Below are 22,028 nucleotides of genomic sequence, written 5' to 3'. Positions count from 1 at the left end.
TTGTTCCCGCGAATGCATATGTCTGCAAATTTTCATTCATTTGCATTGGAGAAAAGGCACTCAAATTAACTTCATTAGTTCAATAGTTTGCGTCAAATCTAAAGATTTGACGCAAACTATTGAACTAAATAAAAGCGTTTAAAAATAGGAAACACTTACATTAAAATGCCTACAGGGTTTTCAACATTTCTGCCTATAGGGTTCGACAATTTTGTTCTTCTCCCAGGTTTCGTTGAAACTACTGCTTAAAATTTAAATTTACTGCCTCTAGGGTTCGAAGATTTTTGTTCTCTCCCCAGGTCTTGGTGATACCTTGTCTAAAGCTAATCTTGGACACTTTCACAAAAAGTTCGGTTTTCCGGTAAAAGGTTAAAACGAAAATCTACTCGCGAAACCGTTCGATTTTTGTAACGTAATTTTGCGACGTAATTCCCGAAAAATCCTACTGACTGCGCCAGTGAGGTTTCTAAGTCCAAGAACAATGTTTTTAAAAGAATTTTATTTGACAAGGGACTACTTACTACAGTTAAATGCAAAATAAGAGTGACGCTATACAATGCAAAAAGTCAATTTATAAGCTCAGTGACGCCGAGGTGAACCGTGCTGACGCTGTCCTTTTATTATCGGTGAATTAGCAGTTCTGGTTTCTTAACTTACATAAATGAAAAAAGATACATTTTTTTGGACTCTAATAAGAGTTAGATATTATATGTAAAAAGTTTTATGTTCATTTTTAATAAAGGTTCTGAGAAAAAAATTATTGAAAAAAATGATTATTTTTGGTCTTCTAAAGCGTACTAGTACCTTAAAGATTTTTGGAGTGATAAAATGATGTACATGCTAAAAAGTGTTGGTGTTGCCGATATAAGTAATAAGTGTTGGTATTTTTAATGTAAATTTTTAAGGAGTTATTTTTTTCGCAAGAACAGAAACGTAAGTAATTATATTCGTCGTCATCTATTACGAACTAGATGTTTTCGTCATCAATATTTTGGGAGTTATGTTCTTCTTGGATGTACAGATAAAAATAATTATTTTTTGTATTCGCCGGTACATTAACAAAATATTTTTTTCTATGGATGCTATACAATGTGCAACTTCTCTCACTACTTACATACATTCAAAACGAACAATTTCTCAGGCATTGAGAAAAGTCGGCCATTGCATTGAGAAATATTTTTTCTCACGGGTTCACCGCCGGTTTACATATATATAAAATCGCCGTTTCCATGTTAACATGCACAATACAAACACAATTATTTTTGCCAAACAAAATGTGTTCAAACTTGTCAAAAATTACCGTTTAAGACTTTTTAACTGTGAATTATAATTTTAAATAAATAAATATTAAGAATATTAAATACCTATGTGTGTATATATGTATTTTATTTCAATTTAGGCATATAATATACCTAAAAGCACCTAAATTATTTAATTTTGAAGTTTGAACTCTTGAGCAAAACGCATCCATAGAAAAAGTACAGTGTACAAAGTGAGAGAAAATGACATATATCTCTCTCGCTTGATTTGCGGCACTCGCCTCGTGCCAACAAACTTCTGCGCTCGTGAGAAATATGTCTTTTTTTCTCTCTTGTTGTACAATATACTATTTTTGTAGTCACTTATTGAAAAATGATTCCTTCGCTGTAAATCTTCCAGGAATTATTTTTTTTCGCGAGAACAGAAATGGAAATAATTGTTTTCGTCGGCATCTATTAAAAACTAAATCTTTTCATCATAAATATTTTGAAAGTTATAATCTTCGCGGACACGCATATAAAAAATACATTGTATCGCGAACACTTATCAGAGTTATTATTTTCACTGAAAATGTATTAGGAATCACATTAATCATAGGCGATGTAATCTTATCATAAACAACAAAACATGCCAACGTAACCGACATGATTTATGGCGTTTACGATCATTTGTCAGTAGGGGAGACCGGGACAGAACGGGATACTTAAGAAAGAAAAAATCATAGAAAGAAAAGTAAAATGTGTATTAAAAAATAAAGTCAGACAGGATCATTTGCTATTAAACTTCATATAACTTACTTTATTGATAACCCAAATTGCTTAGTTATTTGTTTATAAAGAATTTAACTTATCAGTCCGAAATTCCCATTTTGCCCCGGTTACAGGCAAAATGGGAAATGCTACGGGGCAAAATAGGAATTTATTCAAGCTGGCAGAGTTCACAAATATGAGCACCTTCGTCTTCATCCTCAACACCTGCTCAGGAATTATGAGCCATGGCAGACACTACACACTACCCATCCTTCAGTTGAATGCAGATATAAGTATCCGTTTTCTTATTTAGTTTTCTTCCATCCATCTCGTTACATATAACGTCCATCTCGTTTTCTTTAGTTTTCTTTGATTTTTTTTATTAGTTTCAGTTTTAGTCCGATTCTTCTTACAAAGTTTAAATGCTGTAAAGTTGTGGCAATTTAGGAGAACGGGGCAGGATGGGATAATATCCCGTCTTGCCCCAACAGACATCATTTCAAATAAAATTAGTAATTTCTAACGGAAAAGATATACAACGGTGCACAGCACGCAATATTAAAATTCAATAACATCTATTATATTTGAATGAAAAACGTGATAAAACTTGCTGGCTCACCTTATAGCACTTCTAAATATACCAAAATTTGTAACATAACAAAAGAAAACGGATTTTATGTCTGTAAAGAAGCACACTACGTGACTAGAAGTTTCTTTCTAATGACTGAAGTGAGTCAATCCACGTTCGTTTGAATGGCGCTATTGCCGATATTATGACGACTATAGGTTATGCACACCGATGCATTTCCCGTTCTGCCCCGAGCCTCGTTTTGCCCCGGTCTCCCCTACTAGCTTGTCGTTTATGATGTAAAAAGCGCGACATGAGGTTGAAATGGGGTGCTTATGATAAAAATTAAATACAATTTAAGACACTTAGCATTTTATTATGGGAAAAATAATTCTGAATCGTAAACGATCGTAAGCAATCTTTTAAGTTAAAAATCTCATTTTCGCACTTACAATGTTTTGTCAAAAACACCTCGATATGATCCTTTAAACCTTGAGCAAACTGCTTACTACAAATTCCATATGATCCTTTAAATTATTTAGTTTAGTAAACTGGTTTCTACTAATTTCACTTTTATGAGGTTTTTCATAACTGTGAATTTTCATATGCTTGTTTAAATGACTTGTAAACTCTCGTATGACAATCTAAACCACTTGGGCGACTAAACTGCTTACTACAATTTCAAATTTATAAGGTTTTTCACCACTGTGAATATTAATATGCTCATTTAAGTTACTAAGGTAACTAAACTGCTTACTACAAATTGCACATTTATAAGGTTTTTCACCCCTGGGAATTTTCATATGTTTATTTAAATTACTTAGGCGACAAAAGTGCTTACTACAAATTTTACATTTATAAGTACATATTTTCACCAGTGTGAAATCTCATATGCCCATTTAAATTACTTTTTATAGTAAACTGCTTAGCACAAATTTCACATTTATAAGGTCTTTCACCACTATGGATTTTCATATGCTTATTTAAATTACTTATGTGACTAAACTGCTTACTACAAATTTCACATTTAAAAGGTTTTTCACCCGAGTGAACTCTCATATGCACCTTTAAACTATTCTTTACATAAAACTGCTTACTACAAATTTCACATTTATAAGGTCTTTCACCTGTGTGAATTCTCATATGCGTATTTAAGGGACTTAAGTGACTAAACTGCTTACTACAAATTTCACATTTATACGGTTTTTCACCAGTGTGAACTCTCATATGCACATTTAAAATACTTTTTATATTAAACTGCTTACTACAAATTTCACATTTATAAGGTCTTTCACCTGTGTGAATTCTCATATGAACCTTTAAAGTACAATTTTCAGTAAACAGCTTACTACAAATGTCGCATTTATAAGGCTTTACGCCAGAGTGAACTTTCATAATATGATCCTTTAAACTACTTTTTACAATAAACAGCTTACAACAAATTTTACATTTATACAATCTTTCGCCGGTATAAATTTTCAAATGTGCTTTGGGAGCATTGAACTGTTTGGTACTTGTAACTTTCATTGTAATATCGTGTTGAGAACCTAAAAGAAATACCAAATTATAAGAATTTGTTTTTTACTAAAAGAAAAATATATGCCAGAACAAAAATTTTAAAAAGAAATAAATAAAGTAATAGAAAAAAAATTAAAACACAAAGAAGTAGGTACTAAACCTCTGAGGTATTGAACCGGGTTGAAGCCTTAGAGCTATGTAAAAAAACTTACGTATTTATTAGTGTTTAGTATTAGCATTGTTTAAAAAAGGATAGTTAGCCAACCTTTACGAGAGTCTTGTTCAACTTTTAATCTGCCGTCAGTTAGCAGCCCCTAGTAATAAATTTCAAAAACTAATTACAGAAATATAATTGTATGCAGACTTTTACTGGAATATATCCTTCACCTGTGCTATCTCTATACAAGGATGTCAGTTTGTGAAGAAAATATAAGATTTGGATTTTCACAAGAGCTATGACCTATGACCTTGTAAATAACACGCAAATTGTGTACTGTTTCAGCATGACTCATAGCGCTTATCGTGATAGAAAACTTGACTATTTTCAGCGAATGTTTAAATGATTTAAATCCTGCCTTATCTTATGAAAAATATTTATTTGTAGTATGGTATAGTTAGACCCAAACCCAGACATCCAAAGTGAAAGTTATCCCCCAACACCAAATTGTTCTATATGATCCACATAATGTTCAGAAAAAAATCACACCATTTTGAGCGTCAGGTTTGGGGGGGGGGGGGGAGAAATCGGTAAATTCTTAGTTTTTTACGTTTTTCGTCAATATTTCTAAAACTAAGCGGTTTAGCATGAACAACCCTCTACACAAAATTGTTGTACATTAAATTTGAAATAAAAAAGGCTCTATGCATAACCCTTCTAAAATTAACGGTTCCAAAGTTACGGAGGTAGTATAGTATAATTGGTCCAAAAAAAGGCCTAACCCAGACATCCAAAGTAAAAGTTTTCCTTCAACACCAAATTGTTCTATATGGTCGACATATTGTTCAGTAAAAAGTTACACCATTTTGAGCGTCCGGTTTGGGGGGGAGATGAGGGAGAAGTCGGTAAATTAGTAGTTTTTTTTAGGTTTTTCGTCAATATTTCTAAAACTATGCTTTAGCGTAAGGAATGTTCTATAGAAAAATGTTCTACATAAAATTTAAGACAAAAAACGTTCTATAGATAATTGTTATAAAATCAACGGTTCCAGAGTTACGGAGGGTGAAAAGTGGAGGTTTTCGATACTTTTTATATTTACCGATTTCTCCCCCCTCTCCCCTTCAAACCCGACGCTCAAAATGGTGTGACTTTTTTCTGAACATTATGTGGACCATATAGAACAATTTGGTGTTGGAGGATAACTTTCGCTTTGGATGTCTGGGTTTTTGGTATAGTTATATCATAAATATTGCCCAAAAAATATAAAAAGTATCGAAAACCTCGACTTTTCACCCTCCGTAACTCGGAAACCATTGATTTTATAACAATTATGTATATATAGCGATACGCTTTAATCACTATTTTTGCTAATTGTAATTTTAATATTTTTTCTCAAAAACAAAACAACGTTAGTCATTCAAACTGCATATTCAAATACGAAGGTTTTGGCCTTACCCTGTGACATCTGTTCGTCTATGCGGCAACAAACTGCACCCTCATTAATTAAGTATTTTATCAGACAGTTAATGTGTCAACAGCTAGCTATGCATTCGAAATTATTTTTCTTAAAACCGTAAAAGTAGACGCCAGACTTGATAGTGATTTATGTGATCATCTGGTCAGGGGAAAAGGAATACAAACATTATCTTCGTTTGTGGTTGCTTTCTTTAGTCACTACGCAGCATGCGAACCATTCACACATACCGACGCGACCCTCTCCGAGAGACCTAAACGAACACATTTTCGTTGCAAAAATAAAATTACCGTTTGTTTTATTATATCCATTTTTAATTAAATTCCACCACGCACCCATCGGAATATTGGTGACCCTCGCGAGTATTTTAAACCGCCGCGAAAATTTAAAAAAAGTTAGTTTTTTTTAATATACTTTTGCCGGTTAATAAATACAGTGAACAGCAACAATGACGACCAGTGCCAACAATAGTGTCTCAGATCGGATTGCAGTGGCCATCGGGAAATTGACAGCCGAATTAGCTGACATGAAAATCCAGCTATGTAGCTTGTCAATTGCCCAAGCACACACAAAACACTAACAGCAACCACGCACCACGCACCAGCACCATGCACCACGCACCAGCACCACGCACCAAGCACCACGCAACAAGCGCCAAGCACCACGCACCAAGCATCACGCACCAAGCACCACGCAACAAGCGTCAAGCACCAAGCACCACGCAACAAGCGACAAGCACCACGCACCAAGCATCACGCACCAAGCACCACGCAACAAGCGTCAAGCACCAAGCACCACGCAACAAGCGTCAAGCACCACGCAACAAGCACCACGCACCAAGCATCACGCACTAAGCAACACGCACCATGCACCACGCACCACGCACCAAACACCGACGACAATGCTCACATTCATTTACTTTTGTCGTCCGGGTAAATAGAAAAGAAATGACCAGCAAAACAAACAACAACAGACCGAAGAGGAAAGCAAGATTTACTGGAACTTACCAAGAAAATGTTAGTTCAAAGTGAATCAAGTGATTTTTTTTTCTTTCTCCTTGTATAAACTTTGCATTATTTTTTTCCTATTTTTCAATTTTCATTATATGTAATTTGTATTATATATATTATCTATCGTTTTAGTCTCTCAGAAGGGGGTGTATAGCGATACGCTTTAATCACTATTTTTGCTAATTGTAATTTTAATATTTTTTCTCAAAAACAAAACAATGTTAGTCATTCAAACTGCATATTCAAATACGAAGGTTATGGCCTTACCCTGTGACATCTGTTCGTCTATGCGGCAACAAACTGCACCCTCATTAATTAAGTATTTTATCAGACAGTTAATGTGTCAACAGCTAGCTATGCATTCGAAATTATTTTTCTTAAAACCGTAAAAGTAGACGCCAGACTTGATAGTGATTTATGTGATCATCTGGTCAGGGGAAAAGGAATACAAACATTATCTTCGTTTGTGGTTGCTTTCTTTAGTCCATAGAAGAGTGCTTTAGTCACTATGCAGCATGCGAACCATTCACACATACCGACGCGACCCTCTCCGAGAGACCTAAACGAACACATTTTCGTTGCAAAAATAAAATTACCGTTTGTTTTATTATATCCATTTTTAATTAAATTCCGCAACTCACCCATCGGAATATATAGAACATTTTTTGTTTTAAATTTCATGTAGAAAATTTTTGTATATAACATTGTTTACGCTAAAGCATAGTTTTAGAAATATTGACGAAAAACGTAAAAAAAACGGCTAATTTACCGGCTTCTCTCCCATCTCCCTCCCAAACCGGACGCTCAAAATGGTGTAACTTTTTACTGAACAATATGTGGACCATCTAGAACATTTTGGTGTTGGAGGAAAACTTTTGCTTTGGATGTTTGGATTAGGCCTTTTTTGGACCAGGTATACTATACTACCTCCGTAACTTTGTAACCATTCATTTTAGAAAGATTATGCATAGGGCGTTTTTTATTTCAAATTTAATGTAGAACAATTTAATATAGAGGGTTGTTCATGCTAAACCGCATAGTTTTAGAAATATTGGCGAAAAACTTAAAAAACTACAAATTTACCGATTTCTCCCCCCTCTCACCCCCAAACCCGACGCTCAAAATGGTGTGACTTTTTTCTGGACATTGTGTGGACCATATAGAACAATTTGGTGTTGAATGATAACTTTCACTTTGGATGTCTGGGTTATGCCATCTTTTGGATCAACTATATTATACTATTGTTTACCAGATATCAAATTTGTTTATTTGATTTGTTAGAAAATGATTAAACGTTTAATTAAAATATACTCGATGCCATTGTCTTAGGTCTTAAAAGACTTATCCGGGGGTTTATATTTTAGTCAAGACTTAAGTTTTATACGTTTTATGTATGTATGTTTTGGGAAAATTAAATTTTCAATGTTTTAATGTGTTTAAAAAAGTAGTATTTAAATCTGTGGGTATGGTTTTTTGAGAATATTTTTAAAACAAATAAGCAGATAAAATATTTTAAACTAATTTTGAGTTTAAATTACAAAGTGATACCTAGATATTGCAAAAATTAAATTCGCATTATTGTAATAATTTTATAACTCGTAATCAAAATTAAGAAATCTAGGTAGGGGAATTTGGGGCAAAGTGAACCGACTATCTTTTTAAATTTTAAATTATTCGCGCCAGTAATACAGTTTTAAGCGTAAATTTAATATATTTAAGTTGGTAACAGTGTGTTTACGACGAGAACACGTTTGACGAAAGCTGCTAAGTTGTGGATGAAATTTTTATTTTATCGTGGTAAAATTCTAATCTGGTAAGTGTGTAATCTAATGTATAACTCAACTAGTTATTATTACATTCAAACGTTGTTAATCTATTATGTTAGGCATCTAATTAGAGATAGTTTTGAAAGAAAACGAAGATGATGTGTAATGACAGTTTCACATTAACATCGAATGTCAAAAAAGTACCAGTGTGGAGTACAAGTGAAGTTTTTCACAAGGGGCAAAGTGATCCAAGGTTCACTTTGCCCCCACTAGTGTTTTGTAGTAGGTAGATTTGTAGAATACGTTTATTGAAGGTTAGAAACTACATTTGGTCGGGATTTGTAAATCTCGGTTTAATAATTATCCGAGATTAATTTCCTAATTCTTGTATCGCCTAAAATTAAACCGGATAAAAAAACTACTATAGATATATTATAAATTAGTTGTTTGCTGGAGTGAGTACACTTTAAGGTAAAATGGTTAGAACGCATGTTCGTAAAAGCAATCAACAGTCTTAATCAGAGGAATCGATGAAAAATGCTATTGATGATGATGCTGTTCGGGAGGGAACATTAAAATATAAAGCAGCTGCTACACAGTTTAATGTGCCACCAGCAACGTTATTCCGAAGACTGAACATCTGACCTGGTAGCAAAGAAAGGGATGGATAGATTTAGAACAGTATTTACGCCAGAACAGGAAAACGAATTAAATGAGCATGTACTTGACATGGAACGACATTTGTTTGGTTTAACGATTCAGAATTTTAGGCACCTTGCCTATCTATATGCTGAAAGAAATAATATTCCGCACACTTTTTCTCAAGAAAAACAACTAGCAGGAAGAGACTGGGTTTCCAAATTTATGCACCATAACTTATCTCTTCGAACACCGGAGGCAACATCTGCAGCCCGAGCATCTGCATTTAATAAAGTAAATGTCAAAAAGTTTTTTAATCTTTTAAAACATCTTATGGACACTTACAAATTTTCTCCCAGTAGAATCTATAACTGTGACGAAACCGGAATTAGTACAGTTACAAATAGACAATCCAAAGTGTTATCTCTTAAAGGAAAAAAATTAGGTCGGTAGCCTCTAATCTGCAGAACGAGGTACACTCATCACTGCAGCAATTTGTTTTAATGCAGCAGGTCAATATATACCACCTCTGCTGATATTCCCTCGTGTAAAAAATAATCCCAACATCTCAAGGAGTCTACCACCTGAAAGTATAGTAGTTCATCATTCTTCAGGTTGGATGCAAAGTGATATTTTTGCACCAACATGGTTCACACATTTTATAAAATATGCTAAGCCAACAGAAGAAGACCCAGTGTTACTTATTTGTGACGGTCATTCAACACATGTTAAAAATTTAGATTTGATTTTAATGGCAAGAAAAAGTAACGTTCACATTATTACAATTCCCCCACACACGTCTCATCGTTTGCAGCCTCTTGATGTTGCGTTTATGTTTCCGTTGAGTTCATATTATATGATAACTATGAAACACATCACCATAATGTACTTTATTAAATAACATTATGATTAAATGCCCAATTAAAGTATATTTTTCTGAAATTCCTTATAAAGTCTCTATAAAAAATGTCTCTACCCTGGCCTGTCCTCTTGTCGGTTTCTGTTTAATTTGAAGATGATACACAACTTCTTTGTATCAGTTGCTAAACTAAAATATGTTAAACACGAACTTCATTAAATATATTTAATTATTATTAATAAAAAATTCAAGAATATTTATTTATTTCCAATTATTTTTAAATTTAAAGTTTTTCCCACTTTGTTTTGTGTATCTACCCTGGCAGATTTCATTCAGCTACTAAAAACATAATATATATATTCGCAATAGTGCTCAAGATCATCTATCGATGCGAAGTTAGCAATGCAAAACACACGAGCCATGATAGGGCCGCCATTTGTTAGTTGTTGCAACAAGTTCCAGCAGTGTGGTGGCTTCGCGAGGCGATTGTGTCTCTCCACTGGTAAGTCACAAAAGTTATATTATTCATCTAATTTATTTGCATTTACTGCTCTAATTTAATAATAATGTAAGAGTTAAAATGTGATATATAATGTACCGAAACATTTCTTATGTCAATTAGAACATAAAAAATATCATGAAAACGTCTCTCACCTGCCATATTTCCCCTGGCAAAATAACTGCCAGGGGAGAGACTTGTTGACCAGGGGAGATAATTTTAATGCAAACTGACTCAGATTTAGCTTATTTTCATCAATGTTACTGTTTTAAATACATAATTTAAACAATTCTGGTAAATAGTTAAAGACTAAAAAATAAAGGTAGTTCTCAGTTCATATTGTTATTAAATTATTGTTTAATATTGTTAACCATGGCACCACGGAAAAAGTTAACACGTGAAGAAAGATTACAGAAGAAATGTGAAGCAGAGAAACTACGATATCAAAAGATTAAAAATGATCCAGAAAAATATGAATTGCAAAAGCAAATAGAAAAGCAAAAATATTTAAATAAGAAGGAAAAAGGACTTATAAAGACTGTCAATCAAATGACTCATAGAGAGCAACGAAAGGCACAAAAGATATGGAAAAAAGCAAGATAGCGAATGCAACGACTTGCGCTTCAAAATATAACTAATCTTTCAGCAACACCACGATGTAAGATGTTAATAATTATCAAAGTTTTAATTCTCATAGAAGGGTTGTAGCTGCCAAACTGTAAATCAGATCAAGTCAGAAGACAAAGATATTTAATTAATAAGAAAAAGATGAGACCAAACATAAACTTAAAACTATAACGGTTACCCACAAAGATTACGAAAGCCTGAAAAACTGACACCTAACAGCAAAGTAGAACAGGTGTTGAATTCTCCAAGTTCCAGAGAAACACTGAAGGAAAATTTATTGTTTGCAGAAGTGCTCAACCAACAATTAAAAGAAAATTATTCCTCTCTTCCAAATAATAAAGAAAAAAGAATTTTCAAAAGAATGATAAGCGAAAAACTGGTGAGAAAATATGGCATACTACAGAACGAAAAAATATGAAACCTTTAAGAAAAATTGGATACGTACAATTACTGAAAAATAAACGGAAAGCCAAATCAAGTTATGTAATAATGAAGAAAAAATTATATATTTTCTCCAAGATGACTCGAATACGAGGTTATGTGCCGGCAAAAGAGATTATATGACGAAGAAAGAGATAACAAACAAAAGAGTGTTCTTGTGGATACTCTAAGAAATCTCCTCATATCTTTAATGAAGTCCTGCAACATCAAAATATCATCTTCTGTCGCCTTAAACCATTTTGAATAAACCGAATTGCGACAAATGTAACACTTGTTTGTATGTTACACACGTCAATATGGATCTGATGCTCACAGCTCTATTTCAAGCTAAGATTATCTCTGTATCAAAGCATCAAAATCTGCTTCATATAATTTGTCCCTTCATCAATGATGTGATTGCTGACCACTCCAGAGGATACATCTCATAGACGAATTATTTAACCCTCCACTAATTGACAGACGTCTCAAAAGACTTTGGCCAGAAGACCTAGCTGCTAGGTAAATTCCAGAGAGTCGTCAATGGATGACACCTGCCACTAGCCAAGAACATACATCATATTTATTTATTACTTTATTGAAGTAGATTGTAAATTAGTAATAAATAAATAAAAAAAAATATACAGGGTGTTTCATTGGGAAACGGAAATACTTTAATGGTGAATAGAGGTCACCGAGCCGGTTCTAGGTATAGTACATTCTTTGCCCTACCCACTTTTATAACCGAGTTACAGGGTGTTTTATCGTTTTTGCCCATTTCTTTCCTAAGCCATAACTTTAGAACCACCCTGTATATTTTTTTGATAGTTGGTACACATATGTCTCATTCAAAACCCAAACGACCGACATACCAACCATAAGAAAAATCCAGGTCCGGATTAACAAAAAATTATAAAGTAATTGTGACCTTAAAACAACACCATGTATATTGAAATTTTGAAAATCTGTTTGCATATTTGAAAAGAGCACAAAAAAGTAAGTTTTCGGTTCTCTTCAATTTTTCGGCCAGACAATTTTATGACTTTAATTTTGAAATTATATTGAATTTTTTAAGAACTGTGACATTAAAAAGTAGATATTATTAACTTTTAGTTATAAATTATTAAAGTTAATAAATAAATACTCATTTTAAAAATAATCAATAATTATTTAACACATTGGAACGACCCAATTACTAATGACAAGAAAAATCCAGGTCCGGATTAAGAAAAAAATACAAAGTAATTGTGACCTTGAACCAACACCCTGTATATTGAAATTTTAAAAATTTGTCTGCGCATTTTAAAAGAGCATGAAAAACAGTGATTAAAGGCTTATATTAATTTTTTCGCCGTTGATTTAATTACATCAATTTTGAAATTAATTTGAAATTTTAAAGAACTCTGAGATTAAAAACCAGGTATTGTTAACTTTTAATAATAATTTAATGTTAATGAATCAATACTTATTTTAAAAATACTTAATACTTATTTACTATGCTGGTTTCATAGATTATCTGGATTTGTAGCTATATGCACATCATTAAAAATTAGAATTGCGAGAATTGGGATATTCTAATGATTTAGTAAAGAATTAAAAAAAAACTGCTATTCGCGGTGTGCAAGTACTTGGAAGGGAAACGAGAAACGACCGTGCGCGAGTCGCGGAGAAATATTGCAACTATCTTAAATAATTCATATTGTCTATTGAAATTGTCAAATTGACGTATATTTCATACCTTCTGTCACTGAAGCAGAAAAATTATATATTGCTCCACAATATTGATATGATATGCAATTATTATATACAGGTAAATTTAATTAATTGTATTTTGCTTGCAGTACTGCATTTTAATAACTAATTTTATTTACTACATACAATTGTTTACGTTTGCATAACATAACCTGCATCTTATTTTTTCTTCTTATTATTTTTTTGGACTATGGCCTTGACAATTATCCAGCAACCAGGACTAATATAATTGGCCAATATAATTAAAAGTGCGAATAAAAGTACAGAGCGTAGAAATAGAGGTCGCTTTGCCGAACTTGCACGGTCCCAATATCTAATAAAACAAAAATTCGTTACAATTCAACAATTTAACATAAATGAAAAATATTTGAACTATAACAGTTGCTCAAAATGTCCGCCGTTTTGTTCGATGCATTTCCTTGCTCGTTTTAAAATATTTCGAATCGATTTTCTAAGTACGTTGGGATTGTTCTTCATTTTTCTGGTAGCTTCTTGTGACCTTGACAGAATTAATCAATATGATTTCAAAATTGAAGTAATTAAATTATCTGCGCAAAAATTTGACATGCACCTTTTAACGCAGTTTTTTATGCTCTTTTAAAATACATAAACAAATTTTCAAAATTTCAATATACAGGGTGTTGTTTCAAGGTCACAATTACTTTATATTTTTTTCTTAATCCGGACCTCGATTTTTCTTGTCATTAGTAATTGGGTCGTTCCAATGTGGTAAATAAGTATTTATTATTTTTAAAATTAGTATTTATTCATTAACTTTAATAATTTATTGCCAAAAAGTTAATAATATCTGCTTTTTAATTTCAAAGTTCTTAAAAAATTCAATATAATTTCAAAATTAAAGTCATAAAATTGTCTGGCCGAAAAATTGAAGCGAACCATTAAACTTACTTTTTTGTGCCCTTTTCAAATATGCAAACAGATTTTCAAAATTTCAATATACAGGGTGTTGTTTTAAGGTCACAATTACTTTATAATTTTTTGTTAATCCGGACCTGGATTTTTCTTATGGTTAGTATGTCGGTCGTTTGGGTTTTGAATAAGACATATGTGTACCACATATCAAAAAAATATACAGGGTGGTTCTAAAATTATGGCTTAGGAAAGAAATGGGCAAAATCGATAAAACACCCTGTAACTCGGTTATAAAAGTCGGTAGGGCAAAAAATGTACTATATCTAGAACCGGCTCGGTGACCTCTATTCGCCATTAAAGTATTTCCGTTTCCCAATGAAACACCCTGTATAATTTGTTGCAATAGGTAGGTATATTGAACAGTGCCTTTCCCGAGAATGCTTAGATTGTAAAAATAAAGGCCTCAAATACAAAGAATTTGGCTGAAATAAATCTGTTTAATGTAATTGGTAGAAATGATAGTCTGTTTCTATGTTAAATACCATGTTTAATTAAAGTTGATATTACTAGTTTTGTTACTTTTACTATCACAAATTCTCTCTTCTGGCCAAATAAGTATCTACTTACCCTGATCTTGATGTCTCTACCCTGCCCAATGTATTTACCCTGGCTTTGTAAAAAGTACTAAAATATGCATAAATTGACTTGCCCTTATGTGAAAAGATAGTTAAGTAGGACAAAAATCGTAATATAAGGGTTTAATGTCAAAACGGCTACTTTTTTCCTTGGCCGTATCCTCTATGTACAGGGTTATTCACTATATTTTGACCCCTCCGTAAACTGCTTTGTTTACAGATTTAGAAAAAAATGTTAAATACAAAAGTTATTCGATCTTTAAAATATGATTTTTTACATATATAACATACTAGTGACGTCATATGACGTAATCGACTATTTTTTTAAATGAGAATAGGGGTCGTGTGCTAGCTCATTTGAAAGGTAATTCAATTCTCTATTCAGTAATATAAACATTAAGATAATTATTTATACAGGGTGTCCAAAAAAATGTTTTAATTAAATTAATTGACACAAAAAGAACAATGTATGTAATTTATTTAATTTAAAATACAGTTTACTGCTGTTAGAAAACAGAAATATAAGTTTATTGCACAAATAAATATTGATTTTTGCTTAAATTCAATGTTTAAACTGCCGAGATGCAGATGGGTGGCAGTTTGAACATTTAATTTAAGTGAAAAGTAATGTTTATAACCTTTATTTCTGTTTTCTGACAGCAGTAGAATGTATTTTAAATTAAATAAATTACATACATTCTTCTTTTTGTGCATATTAATTTAATTTAAAAAAAGTTTTTTGGACACCCTGTATAAATAATTATCTTAATGTTTGTATTACTGAATAGAGAATTGCATTACCTTTCAAATGAGCTAGCACTCGACCCCTATTCCCATTTAAAAAAATAGTCGATTACGTCATCACGCCCAAATGGATGACGTCACTAGTACGATATATATGTCAAAAAATCATAATTTAAAAATCGAATAACTTTTGTATTTTACATTTTTTTTCTAATTCTCTAAATAAAGCAGTTTACAGGGGGGGTCAAAATATAGTGAATAACCCTGTACATACTTGTTACCTCTTATATAAGAATTACCCATATGCAAGTGAAATTTGGTAAGTTTTAAGAGGTAGTTATTGCTCATTTTTTGACATATAAATAAGAATTTTATATTCACCATAGGCGTGCATATGGGATGTATCTAAAATGTTTATACCCGTATACACGCCAATGGTGAATATAAAATTTTATTTGTATGTCAAAAAATGCGCAATGACTACCTCTTAAAATCTACCAAATTTCATTTGCATATCTCAACCGGTTTTAGAGCAACAAATAAATCGTCAGTTTGTAAGAAAAAATTCAACATCCTGTATCTCGGAAACGAAACATTTCCGGAAAAATCTTTATAAAGCAAACAGTCATTATTTTTTCATGCAAGATTACCCCTTAAAGTTTGTTGCACTTATTTAGAAACACCCTTTATTGATGAAGGACATGGCTAGTTGTTTAAGTACCTAACTTTTTTATTATACAACATAAGCAAATGGATCAAAAAAGAAAATGTTAAGAAAGCTTTAAGGCTATGGGAACATAATTCGCAAATATTTTACGTGTATCCCTACTTTTTTTGTCTTTACACGGCAAATTACGTGTAGTAAAATTCACACTGGTATGGATATGTAAACATTACTAGAATGTCATTCTACTTCATCATTAATTTGTCATCATTAATTCATCATCATTGAAATGTCATCATTAATTTAAAGAGATGGCTTTTGAATGTTCTTGGATAACTGTTATTTTTATAATTGCAAATTATTAATTCAGTTAATAAATGTGATAATTTTTTCACTAACTATGTATTCAGTGATTGTAATAATTTATTTGTAAAACAAAAACTAATACTCAATCGAGAAAAGAGGAAAAGTGTTAAAGTGATTTTTTAATAATATATTGTTGGAACGCTTACAATTTTGAACATCTTTAACAACAAAATACTTGGATCACAGAATATATTATCCTGATGTATTCTCTGCTTGGATCTTCCACAAATAATACACAATAAATAACTTTTTATTAAGTTCACGTCTTAAATCAATTATTTATCAAATACACTATATATCAATAATATTTAATCAACACCTCAAAATATTCCCGATGCAATGTCAAATATTTAAAATTGTCACTGATTGTCAGTGTCTGACTGACAATATATGCTGACAATATTATATTCGGCTGAGTGCGTTGTAAGACAAAGATAGATTTGGAAAATATTACCACGGCATTGTGTTCATTTTTTTCGAATCCTGAAAAAACCAATAAATATTTTTGAAAAATTTAAACGCATAATGAAAGATTAAATTATTACCGAGGGCCGAAAGTCCCTTAGAATAAAAAAAAGTTTATTTTGAATGAGATATTTGAAATTAAAAATCACACTAAATTCTCTCTTAGTTTTTCACTCCTGTAACTTATTTAAATAAACATTATAGAAGTTCTCAGGGACTTTCGGCCCTCGCTAATAACGTAATCTTTCATTCTGCGTTTAAATTTTTCAAAAATACTTATTAGTTTTCTCAGGATTCGGAAAAAATGAATCCCCATTTGAATAGCATTGCAGCCGAAAATACGTACCGATCCTCTTAAGGCTACAATTGAGTATTAATTTCAATATTATATCTATGCTATAATGTTCCAAAGAGTGTTCCGAACTTTAAGGAAAAAATATAATATGATTATTACACCCGGTATAAAATGACATTTACCTGTCTAGCAACAATATTGTTACATTGGTATTCCTAAATAATAAGGCTATAACATACTAAAAAAATCACTCAAATTGGACAACAGGTTTAGGAAATTCGAGACCTCAAATGTGTATAATTCATCGACTGACCCGATTTTTTTGCTAGCGAGTGTAGAAGATAAAGAAAAAAATAAGATGTCAAATAACAATAATTGAATAGGACAAGATAGAAAGGTAAATAATTCCAGTTAGGACTTCCGGTTCTAGAGTTACAACCGGAAGTGACTGATATTTATAGTTTAAATGGGACATATCGTCGTTCTTATCTGTAAACTGCGTAACTCCCTAATTCCCTAAAAATGAGTTATTATTTCCATCTATTTTAAAAAGACCCTACCTATTGTTTAAAAAAGGACACATGTGCATATTTTTACCAGATGAGTAAATAGCAACCTCTTCATATACACTGTATCTCCCTTGCTGTAAAATTTAGTATGAAAATACATAACTCCCTAGTTTGTCGTACCACACGACTGTCTTATCACTGTTTAGGAAGTGATATTTTCAAGAAAAAGTTGGCGGTAAGTAATATAACAAGTAATATACAAATTTAGTGCTATGTGTATAGTTCTTTTCATGAGGATTTTTCAGTGCGTCACAAATGATAGAAAAAAAGGTAAGTCCGTGATAATATACATTTATAACATTTATTCTAACATGAAATTTTAGTTAAATCTGACAGTTGTCAAATTTTATTTGCAAATGGGCATAAAAACAAATCAATTGTCTTTATTGCATTTATAAAATGGTATTTTCTTGATTTGTAGTCTTATAAGTTGTACAGATTATATTCATAGATATATTATATAAATAGTAAATAAATTTTTGAAGTTATACTTCTTTACCGGCGGTAGAGGGTGATTTTTTTATATGTTAAAACCTATCAGCCCGGCGCATGCGCATTATAACTTTGTTCTGATTGGATGTTCAAATGACATGTCAAAAATTATCCGAATCCGATATGGCAGCTGTGGTTTGGAGGTAAAGGTAAACAAATGTATAATATATTAGTTTTATTGTTGTGAGGACAGAAACAAAAAAGTTTATAATATTGTAGTGACTTTTAAATAGTTTTTAAAAGTAACAGGTACGTAATAATTGTTAATGTATCATGGGTATAAACCTACCTATTTGATCTGCCAAAATACATAGTATGTAATACTTTTATTTATATAATTTGATTACCATCAAAATTTCTATCAATATTCACCTAATATATTGTTTTTTTACTCTATGTTTTGTTGTATTTTTTCAATTCTAAATCATTTCAATTCAAAATTAAAATAATTTGATCAATTTTCAAAATATCAAAATATCACAAGTTTAATCCGTTTAGTTAGTCGATCTTCGTAAATAATGACACATAGTGTCCGTGGCTAAGCGGAGAAGGCGAATGAATTCCAATACCAACCGCTCTTATCAGCGCTGGTTCGAGTCCCAATAGAAACTTTCTTTTTTGTTTTTTTTAATACATTTTATGATTGTAAGTATATTTATTATACAGGGTGTAACAAAAATACAGGTCATAAATTAAATCACATATTCTGGGACCAAAAATAGTTCGATTGAACCTAACTTACCTTAGTACAAATATGCACACAACAAAAGTTACAGCCCTTTGAAGTTACACGATAAAAATCGATTTTTTCCGATATATCGAAAACTATTAGAGATTTCTTAATGAAAATGGACACGTGGCATTCTTATGACAGGAAAATTTTAAAAATAGATTATAGTTAAATTTGTGCACCCCATAAAAAATTTATGGGGGTTTTGTTCCGTTAAACCCCCCAAACTTTTTTGTATGTTCCAACTAAATTATTATTGTGGCACCCTTAGTTAAACACAATATTTTTAAGACTTTTTTGCCTCCTAATATTTTTTCGACAAACCAGTTTTAATCGAGATACGGCTTCTTTTTTAATATGTTTACATAAAAATTTTATGGGGGTTCTGTGCCTTTAAACCCCCCAAATGTTTGTATACGTTACAATTAAACTATTGTTGCGGTACCATTAGTTAAACAGGATGTTTTTAAAACTTTTTTGCCTCTTAGTATTTTTCCGATGAGGCACCTTTTATCGAGATAAAATATTCTTTTCTAATATGGTTCAAAATATACCTCAAACTGTAATTTATAAAAAAAATTCATATTATTACCAGGTCTCTACAATCGTACGTAACAGTATACAAATATGTGGTGGATTTGACAAATATTCAAAATATCTCAATAAAAACTAGCTTTTACAAAAAGTACTAAGAGGTGAAAAAGTTTTAAAAACATTGTGTTTAACTAATAGTACCAAAATAATAATTTAATTGGAACGTACAAAAAAGTTTGGGGGGGTTTAAGGGAACAAAACCCCATAAAAATTTTTATGGGGTGCATAAATTTAATTACAATTTATTTTTAAAATGCTCCTGCCATTAGAATGCCACGTGTCCATTTTCATTAAAAAATCTCTAATAGTTTTCGATATATCGGAAAAAATCGATTTTTATCTTGTAACTTCAAAGGGCTGTAACTTTTTTTGTATGCTCATTTGGACTAAGGTAAGTTAAGTTCAATCGAACTATTTTTGATCCCACAATACGTGATTTAATTTATGACCTGTATTTTTGTTACACCCTGTATAATTGTATTTTCAGAAAATACGTATTTAGTTAAAAAAAATTTCGACAATTTATGTTCAGACATCATTTGTGGCTTGTTTAATGTGTTTCTGTGTGTTTTATTCTTTTATTATTTTAATTTTTGGCACTGTTCTAATAAAAATGTTTGAGAAGTAGTAAGTATAAATTAGTTTAATATTTAAACAAAATATAAATAAAAAGTATATTAATTTCGTTTAAATCATATAATCGAAGTATAACTTCTTACGTGCGTACAAAGTACACACACATTCTTTTTTTTCTATTATAGCGCCATCTATCGACAACTAGAATAACCACGAACTAGAATAATCACCGACGTGCCTTTTTTCTGTCATACACAATTTAATGCGTTAGAAAGAAATCAAAAAACTGTGACGCAATAAAAAATGCTCATGAGAAAAAGCATATCTATAAAATAATTACGTTTTACCATCCTATATTTAAAAATATGATAAGATACTGCGATATGATATATTATTATTCAACCTGTGTTGACAAGAAGAATGGTTTTAATTTCACTACTGATTAAATGTTTTGAACTCGCTTTATTTATAAATTTGTTGCTTTGACTGAAATATAGAATATTCATTTTACGCGTTATGTATTACGTAACGCAATTTTTGACCCCCTGTTACATAATACTTAGACGGTCCCTTAGGTGTATCAAACCTTGGACTTGAGTCAATCTCATTTATTTTAATATTAATTTAATCCATATAGATAAACCTAAACTTGTCATATTCAGTATTTCAATGGAATGTGAAATATCAAGGTAATAAAAAATGAAGAAGAGACATGAGTTTCTTACCAATGCTATACTCCTCCTGTTCTTTTTTTATTTCAATTTTAATTCACATTAGATACATCTTCTACAACATGGTTTTCTATTTTAATATCATCTGAACAATACTCATTTAATACAGACTCTTGTCCAAAACTCTTGTTAAATCCTCATGGGATCAATGGCAAGCTAGTCCTTGAGAAGCAAGTAATTTAATGGTGACAACAACTCTTTTTAGGACCTTTATCCAATAATCAGCTTGGCGTTCTCCTTGCTGTTTCAAGCAAGCATCTATAACTCCATGCAACTGATGATCTTGTTGTTAATGTAACCATAGAGTTCAGATGAAATTTACTTTCTTCGTGAGCTTTGAGTAAACTATTCAAATGTTTCCAGTGGGTAAAATATATCCAAAATAAGTTGAACTGTTTTTTTTGAAAATAATTTGCATGTGTAACAATAAACAGCTTTAAACCTTACGTCATATATTAGCCCTTCTCTCTTCTCTTTGCCTCCATTGGGTTTCACTCTATAAGAGTTGCTTTCATTAAATCTTCTGTAATAAACTTTGTCTCCAGCTTCAAAAACTTTTTTTACAATTTTCTAAGAAATCACTCTTTGGTTTAAAAGTTATCACAGTTCTTATAAGTCTTAAAATCAGACCATTTCCAAATCGCAGGTATTTCGTAGTATTTTTCTCTATTTCAAAATACACACACCAGCAAAATTAGCCGAACACCTTAAAAACGGGACATATTTGATGTCTCAAATTTCCTAAACCTGTTGGCCGATTTGAGTGATTCTTTTAGTATGTTATAGCCTTATTATTTAAGAATATCGGTGTAATAATATTGTTGCTAAACAGGTAAATGTCATTTTATACCGGGTGTAACAATCATACTGTGTTTTTTCTTAAAGTTCTGAACACCCTGTGGAATATTTTAGCATATAATATTAAAATTAAAACTCTATCGTAGACTTAGGCTTTCTTTACATTTTCTTTTTCGATTCATTTGCTTATGTTGGAAAATA

General features: G+C 31.5%; 2 protein-coding genes and 1 long non-coding RNA gene across 9 annotated transcripts in view; 1 reads left to right on the top strand and 2 right to left on the bottom strand.

The window, feature by feature from the left end:
• LOC126892343 (zinc finger protein 845-like) overlaps positions 1-22,028 on the bottom strand; it is a 369,452-nt gene that overhangs the window by 103,872 nt on the left and 243,552 nt on the right. The window contains exon 1 of one of the 2 annotated variants that reach the window (XM_050661864.1): positions 21,024-21,034. The exons of the other annotated variant lie outside the window; for it this stretch is intronic. The gene's annotated coding sequence lies outside the window, so the exon portion shown is untranslated. Of the gene's footprint in view, positions 1-21,023; positions 21,035-22,028 lie in introns of those variants that run through there. 2 annotated transcript variants of the gene reach the window in all.
• Positions 1-22,028, bottom strand: part of LOC126892341 (zinc finger protein 729-like) — a 418,287-nt gene that overhangs the window by 230,999 nt on the left and 165,260 nt on the right. The window lies entirely within an intron of this gene.
• Positions 8,294-22,028, top strand: part of LOC126892351 (uncharacterized) — a 153,621-nt gene continuing 139,886 nt past the window's right edge. Inside the window, exon 1 of the long non-coding RNA XR_007700797.1 lies at positions 8,294-8,549. This is a non-coding gene — a long non-coding RNA (uncharacterized LOC126892351). The remainder of the gene's footprint in view (positions 8,550-22,028) is intronic.

This window comes from Diabrotica virgifera, chromosome 9, assembly GCF_917563875.1.
Source record: "Diabrotica virgifera virgifera chromosome 9, PGI_DIABVI_V3a".
Lineage (NCBI taxonomy): Eukaryota > Metazoa > Arthropoda > Insecta > Coleoptera > Chrysomelidae > Diabrotica > Diabrotica virgifera.
Note: the sequence above shows the minus strand (reverse complement) of the source record. Positions and strands in the feature narration are given on the sequence as shown.